This window comes from Erithacus rubecula, assembly GCF_903797595.1.
Source record: "Erithacus rubecula genome assembly, contig: scaffold_902_arrow_ctg1, whole genome shotgun sequence".
Taxonomy (NCBI): domain Eukaryota; kingdom Metazoa; phylum Chordata; class Aves; order Passeriformes; family Muscicapidae; genus Erithacus; species Erithacus rubecula.
Window position 1 is genome coordinate 21,613 of NW_027635432.1, and position 8,135 is coordinate 29,747.

The window sequence follows — 8,135 nt, forward strand, 5'->3', positions numbered from 1 at the left end:
TTGCGCTCCCAGCCTAAGCCGCTGGCCCTGCCGCCTCCACGCCCCAGCGGAAAAGGGAAAGAAAAAGGAAAAAAAATAACAGAATGGCGTCACAGGATGGGACAGGGCTGCTAGGGCCATCCAGCTCCAGGGCATTACAGGGCTGTGGGCTTCGCCTGACTCCAGGATGGTACGAGGACACCTCGTCTACCCGGCTCCGGGCCAGCGCCGTCCGCCAGCCTCCGCCGGAGATGGCGCCGCAGCGGTGGCGGCCCCGGAGTGAGCAGGTCTGCCCCTGTCCGGGGTGGCCCCTGAAGGCCTGGTCTACCCAGCTCCGGGGCCGGGGCACCCGCCAGCCGCCCCCAGAGATGGCGCCGCAGCAGTGGGCGGCAGTGGGGCGAGCAGCTCTGCCCCTCTCCGCTGGCGGCCATGGCAAGATGGCTCTGCTCGATACTGGGGCTGGCGGTGTCCGCCAGTTGCAACCCACTTGATCAGCTACGATCGCTTCTCTGCCACGTGTCCACTAGCACGGCTCAGGCCCACGCATCCTGTGCTTTTTATTTTTTTGGATTCACTTTTTGCTTGCTTGCCGTCCCCTGCCTTTTCCGGAGGGAAGCCGATCCCTGTGAGCTGTGTCAAAGCCGCTGGCCCCGGCCATGGTCTGCGGCAGCTTCTCCCATGCTCGCTGCATCGCTTCCCTGGGCCGCTAAAACCTGCCCTGCCACGGCCGCCCCCTCCCCGCTCTGCACTTCTCTCACTAGGGAAACATCCTTCCATGTCGCCTCTGCCTATCCCTGTGCAGCACAATTCACCAGGCCTTGCATTGTTCACCCTCTAATAGGGAATGTCAGCTGGCTTTAGACCATCGGGAGACAGGTCAGTTTTACCCTACTGAGGATGTGTTGTTGCAACAGGCTGCTCCTGCTCCTTCTGAATCTCTTTACTGAAGTGTGTCCATCTTTCCCAGAGCCCTTTGTTCTTAAGGACTGTTTCCCTTAAAAAATCAGGGAGACAGTTCATCCCAAATCCGTGCATGCTGAGTACAGGAAAGCTTCTGCTTATATTCTGTACTTTGCAAACATATTCATTGATTGTCCTGGACTAAACGCACATATGATAATCATTTCCCCAAAATCTTTAACATATTTCCCCTCCCTGTGTGTTTTGTCCTGGGGGTCTCTCTGGTGGTCCCTGGTGGTCATGGACCCCAATGTTCCAGTGGGCCTGGCTGAGCTGGCAGGACACTGAGGCTGGTGAATTCCAGTTCCCCTTCTTACATAAGGGGCATTGTGTGGTTTGCAGAGGCCAGTAGTTTTGGAGAGCAAGCATTGTGTCAGCTCACCTGGGGTGGGCAATTTATCATCTGTTAACATGAGGTGACAGAGTGGGCTATGACATCACAGAGTGGGCTATGACATTACAGAGTGGTTTATGACATCACAAAGTGGGCTACGAAATCACAGAGTGGGATATGACATCACAGAGTAGACTATCACATCACAGAGTGGGCTATGACATCACAGACTGGGCTATGACATCACAGAGTGGGTTATGACATTACAGAGTGGGCTATGACATCACAGAGTAGGCTATGACATCACAGAGTGGGCTATGACATCACAGAGTGGGTTATGACATTACAGAGTGGATTATGACATCACAGACTGGGCTATGACATCACAGAGTGGGTTATAGTATCACAGAGTATGTTATGACATCACATAGTGGACTATGACATCACAGAGTGGGTTATGACATCACAGAGTGGGCTATGACATTACAGAGTAGGCTATGACATCACAGAGTGGGCTATGACATCACAGAGTGGGCTATTTGAGGTCATTGAGCATTACAGGCTGTCCCTGTGACATCACAGGGCCAAGGTCTGACATCCCACCAGGGCTGTGTGACATCCCACCAGGGCTGTGTGAGGTCACTGGGTTGGTCACTCTGCCCCAGCCCCCTCACAGTTTCCCCAGACAAGTCCAATGCTGTTCATGCCCAGCAGGGTCCCCTGTCCCTCTGTATCTCCCTGCTCCACCTGGAGCCACAGCCTCCCCAAGGATGTTCCACAAATCAACCCCAGAGCCTGATATGGGGACAAGGGGCCAGGGCTGTGTGACCAGGACATCAAGGACGTGGATTATCCAGGTCACTGGGGCTGGTTTGGGTTCCCCAGGGCAGGAAAGATGTCTGGCAGCTGGAGCAGGCTGAGGGAAGGGCCTCCAAGGTGGGGCTGGAGCCCTTTGGCTGTGAGCAGAGGCTGAGGGAGCTGGGCTTGTCCAGCCCGGAGCAGGGAAGGCTGAGGGGCTCCTCATGCCAGCCTGGCAGTGCCAGCCAGGAGCTGATGGAGAGCACAGAGCCAGGCTCTGCACCAGGGGCCTGGGGGAGACAAAACACAGTGAGTGGAAGGGGCAAGAAAGGAGAACAGACAGGACAGGAGGAGTTAAAATGAGTCAGGCTGCTTTCAGCATTTCCTCAACACCAAAATCAGCCTGATTCCTCTATCTACCATGACAGCTTTGAAAATAGAGCATTGTTTGAGGTGTTCAACCCCCACTCCAAGCACAGCATCCTGATACAGCACTTGAACAGTGTTTCTACCTGTCACAGAATCATCTTTGTCTAAAATTGGTTTTGTACACAAATCCCTTGTGGGCGGCCATGGCAAGATGGCTCTGCCCGATACTGGGGCCGGCGGTGTCCGCCAGCTGCCGAGAGAGGGGAGCTACGGCTGGGACCTGCCACAGCTCCCCAAGGGCCCTTGTCCTCACAAAGGGTCTCTGCAATGCCCTGGCCAGCAGAATGCCAGGGCTATAGAAATCCAGACACATGGACACACACACAGATCTATAGGTTTGCTGAAGGGGTTTATTGATCATTCATGAGAAATTTCTCAGGGCACAAGGGAAAACAGGGGAGTCATTCAGGGATGATCAACCCCTGATGCCTCTGCAGCAGGCTGCACATGGATGTCACCAACTCTTGCAATCCTAAAACACAGAGCCCAGAACGTGACCCACCAGGAGCCACCATGACAGGAGAGGGGCCTTGTCCCAAGCCTCTCTCTGCAGGCACTGCTGACCTACCCATGGAAAGCAAGAGCCAGGCACTTCTGCCACAAAGGACCCACCAGCTTTGCAGCCACAGGGGGCTGGGGACAACAGCGGCATGAGAGACACACTGGGACACTGGGCTGACTGGGAGGAAAGGGGAAAGCAGGGGGGTCCTTGGAGAAGGGGCCTGTGGGAGCAATGGGGTGCAGGAGCTGCTGTGCTCCTGCCCCTGCACTGGGGTCCTGGCCCAGAGGCAGAGCTGGGGCAGGGGCTGCACCCAGGGTCAGCCAGGGGCTCCTGGGGTGACAGGGATGGGAATGCAATGGGGGACCCTGGGCATGGGGTCCCTGGGAAAGATCCATGGGGCAGGGATGTTGTATGGGATGTCAGTAAAAGTGCACTGGGCTGTGCTGGGAGAGATTGGGATAGTCTGGGGTGTGGTGGCCATGCAAGGGGAAGGGCTTAAACTGGCAGAACTCATGGTACCCACCAGAGGTGTCTTCAGGATCTCAAAATTTTCTAAATCCATCTGCAGAGAGATCAGGAGACCTCAGTTGTCACTGGGATGTGCCTGGTGCCAGCAAGGGATGGGGGGACTGAACTGCCACCCCAAATCCCTGAGGGGATGCCCTCCAATCCCAAACAACCTCACCTGCCACAGATAATTTTCAGTTTTTCGCAGGAGTGCCTGGGAAAGGAGAACAAACCATGGTTCTGGATTGGATCATGTGGGTCTGTGGGGCAACAAAGGTGCAGGGACCAAAGGGGTGGGGGGGGGGACAGGAAAAGGGATGGGAATTCAGGACCTCCAAAGGGTTGTGGTGAGGCAGGAGGGACACAAAACACTGAACTGGAGTGAACTGGGGAGGCCAAGGGACTGGGCTGGGGATGTGGAAGGGGCCCTGTGTGGGATGCAGGGGAGAAAGGAATTGCAGTGTAGGGACATGGGAGTGAAACAGAGGGGGTTGGAGTGGGCAGAAGAAGTGGGACAGAGGAGGAGAAGACAAGACTGGGACAGAGTCTGTGAGTGCCAGGTGAATCCAGGAATGATGCCAGGAGACAGCACTGCAGTGGCCAGGGAGAAAAGCAAGGGACTGAGGGGAAAAAAGGGAAAGCAATTGGGAATGATCAGTGGGAGGGCATTCATGGACTCTGGGTAGGACAAAGAGGAGATCCCAGGGAGATTTCAGAAGACACCAAGGATGGGAAGCTACAAAGGATGGGATGTGGGGACACCATGACATTGGGGCCCCTCCTTGGCCTGTGCCAGGGGGCACAGCAGGAGTGAGAAGAGCAGGGCCATGCTGAGCACAGCCACCTTCATCTTCCTCTAGCACTGGCAGTGCTGGCTGAGGCTGTGCCAGGTGAGGAGAACATTTATCCCTTCCAGGACTCCTCCCTGTGCCCTCCCTGGGAGCCCCCAGGCCAAAGCCTGGCTTGGCACAGCCCCCAGCCCTGGCCCCAAGCCCAGCCCTGCACAGAGTCTGTCCCACCTGTAACAGGCATCCAGCCCCCTCACCCATCATCCCTGCAGCTTCCTGCATGGGGCAGCTGCCCCTGCAAGGGCCCAGGAACCTGCAGGGGCCAAGGGCTTGGGCAGGGAGCTGGAGACAGGTGAATCCCTGCTCCAACACAATCCATCTTCCAGCAGCCCCCAGACTGCTGGGGGATTGTGATCACCTGAAGGTGAGGCTGAGGCTTGGGGAATTACTCAGGTGTGGCACTTCCCACATCCACAGCACCCCATTTATCAACCCTGCAGGCACCAAACTAGTCCAGTCTCCATCCCCAGAGCAGATTCCAGACAGGAATATCTCCTTCCCAGCCCCTCACCCTGTCACACCTGCAGCCACTGAGCCATCCCAGAGCCCCTGGGTCCTGCTCTGCACAGCTGCCACACATGGGGGTGCCAGGGACCCCATCTCCAATAAGGCTCCCATTCCAGCCCTGTCCCTCTCTGGGACTTGCCCACAGCTCCCCAGGGCCCTTGTCCCCACTCAGTGTCTCTGCCATGCCCTGGCCCTGGGCCCAGGCCAGCAATGGCCCAGAGCAGGATGTGCCCATGCCCAGGGCTGTGGGGGAGCTGGTGTTTGTCCCCAGGCAGCCACTGGGATCAAGCTGGACAAACAGAGGTGCCAGTCAGGGGGAGGGATGTTGGTGTTCTGCCTGCATCTCTGATGAGCCCTGTTTACCCAGGGCCTGGGACCAGGAGGACATTCAGCATTAGGGGTGTCCAAGAAGTGAAAATCCCCTGAGAAGTGGTTCCTCAGAGCTGTCCATGGCTTCAATTTATGTTTGACATTCCACAACATTAATGAAGGCTTTTGCTTCTCTCTATCCACAGGGACACTGCAGATCCAGCAAAGATGTGTTGTGGGCAGTTGGGCAAACATTTCAGGTGACTGCATTCCTGGAACTTGTCCAAGGAGCTGCAGGGCCCAGGAAGATTTTCCTGTGCAGTGCCCCAGGGATGAGAGAGCAGAGTGTCCCCATGGGGGATTCTTGAGCAGATGGAAAGTGCTCTGATGTCATTGGTGTGCTGGTCTGCTCTTGGAATGGAATTGAGGAAGTGTCCACAGGGTCCTGATGGCAGAACTTTGGCTGAGGACAGGTCCAGGTTTCCCTGGAGATCAGTGCCAGTCAGGGGGATGGCACTGGACAGCCACTGGCCATGTGCCAACAGCCCAGGGAGAACAAGCTGGACGGGCACAGAAGCTCCCATTGTGGCCAGATTGGCCTTGCAGCTTCAGGGACACCACGGGAATGTCCCTGCCTCCCTGGGGCTGTGTCTGAGCTGTGCAGATCTGTCCCTGCAGCTGCTACCAGCATTTCAGCAGTGAGGGATTTCCCATCCTGACTGACTGGCACTTCTGTGTGAGAAATGTACAACACAGTCCTCAGCTGTGGAAAGATGGAGACTTCATGGAGCAGCTCCAGAGGAGGCTGAGATGCTCCAAGTGTTGGAGCACCTCTGGGACAGAGACAGGCTGGGAGAGTTGGGGCTGTTCAGCCTGGAGCAGGAAAGGCCATGGGGACACCCCAATGTGGCCTTGCAGGACTTCAAGGCACCTCACAGGAAATGTGAGCAGAAGTGTTTTAGTAGGGCCTGTTGGAACTGGAGAAGGGGAAATGGTTTTCAATTAGAACAGGATTAGTTCAGACTGGACAAAAGGAAGATATTTTTCCTGCTGAGGGTGGTGAAACACTGGCACAGGTTTCCCAGAGAGGTGGTTGATGCCCCATCCCTGGAAACATTCCAGGCCTGCTTGGAGCAACATGATGGAGCAAAAGATGTCTCTGCTGCCACCCCAGAGGAGGGACTGTGGTGTCAGCTACCAGAGGGGTCGGTGTCTCTGTAGGATGCAATTCCCCCAGGGAGCAGAGAGAACACACAGCACCACAGGTGGCAGGAATGTCCTCCCATGGAGACGGGAATACTCTGCATCAACAGGGTCAGGCTGCCCAGTTTTGCCTCTTTGTAGATGGGCACAAGGCTCAGAAGAGACTGAGAACCAGGAGCTGGCACAGTGTTTTTGACACCACTTGGTTTCCTGAGGGCCTAGAGTGTCCCAGGTTCCCTTTGGCTTCCTGAGGCCCCACAATGTCCCGAGGATCCCTGGGCAGCCCAAGGCCCTGAGGTGTCCCAATGGATCCTTGGTTCCAAGTGGCCTCGCTGGGTCCCAGAGGCCTCTGGATTCCATGAGACCCCACAGGGTCACTGTGTCCCCCTGTTCCCACAGGGCACAGTGTCACAATGGCCCCTGAGCATCTTTAGGCACCAGAGTCTCACAGCATCCCCTCAGTTCCATGAAGTGCACAGTGTCACAATGTCCCCTTGGTTGCTGCAGTGTCACAAGGATTGCTGGCAGCCAGGAGACCCTGAGGTATCCCAGTGGGTGGTTCCATGTGTTACATATGTGATTCGTGCTAATTAAATTGTAACAATATTGGCAAAATTGTTCCATTATAATTAATCAAAAATTGTATTTAATTGCTATAAAGCAAGAAAAAGATAAAGGAAATGGTTAAACAAAGCAGAAAAAAAACATCCTCCAGATATTAGGTGGGAGGCAGGATGGGAAGGGTACAGGTGTAAGAAAAAGTGTCTAGAAATAGGTTTTCGACCTTGAATTGAGCCAAATTGGCATGATTCCAAACCACTGGACACTGGACTAAGGCCTGTTTCGGGGACATCTATTTATTATATAACTCTAAGCTCAGTGCTCCTGTGCCACCTGCGAGGTCACACAGTGAACACTGAGGAAGACCCAGAGCCTTCATTGGAAACAACACCCCCGAAAGGAGGAGAGACCCCAGCCACTGGTGACGCATGGCAACACAACAGAGTGACGTAGATTTTAGGAATGGAAATGAGGAGGAGCATTCTAGAAAATTCTGTGTTAATATGCATTAGTAAACAGTATGTAAGTGAGAGTTTAGCTTGGCTGATTTGGTACGGTGTGAGAGGAATGGCCCTGCCTGTACCCCCGGTCGGTTTTGCTTATGCTTTATTCAACTGAACCCTATTATACTTGAATTGCTGCTAAATTTTGTAATTATTCAAATTTATGTAACTCATATGTTTTGATTGTATTCATTTATACACAATTGCTATTATTAATAAATCACTGCTAAATTTAACTTTGTGGTTTGATTAATTGGACAAAAACTAACACATCCCATAGAGCAACCCCAGAAGTTATGATAGTTTCTTCTCTCATCTCCCTCCCCACTGAAGCATTATTTATATTGTTTTCTATTCAGGACGAGCAAAGGTAATGTTACAGATAATTTCCTTCAATATTTAGGTGGAGTTGAATTGACTTTAATTATTAGCGTAGATATGGGTTTGGAAAGTAATTAGAATTTTTGAATTCATGGAGCCAAGTTCAGTTTCTGGTTACTATCTGGATCACTCCTCTGCCTTATTAGCTTCACTGTTTTCAACAGAGCATGTCCACGTGTCCATATCACCTCTGTGCCACTCCATCCCTTGTTTCCTGTCTTCTCTGAAGCCATACACCAAGTCCCCTCGTTGTTCTGCTCTCCAGATGTGCAGACAGCCTGTCCCCCAATGCACATCCTCCTTCTTGCTGAACT

At 53.8% G+C, this 8,135-nt stretch overlaps 1 long non-coding RNA gene across 1 annotated transcript; it reads right to left on the minus strand.

Annotated features, from left to right (window-relative positions):
• Positions 1-2,832: 2,832 nt before the first annotated feature.
• Positions 2,833-3,135, minus strand: LOC306816814. Its single transcript, XR_013777786.1, has 2 exons — positions 3,069-3,135; positions 2,833-2,972 (listed from the first exon to the last, which is right to left on the minus strand). It is a non-coding gene; the product is annotated as an uncharacterized lncRNA (long non-coding RNA).
• Between the last annotated feature and the right edge of the window lie 5,000 nt (positions 3,136-8,135).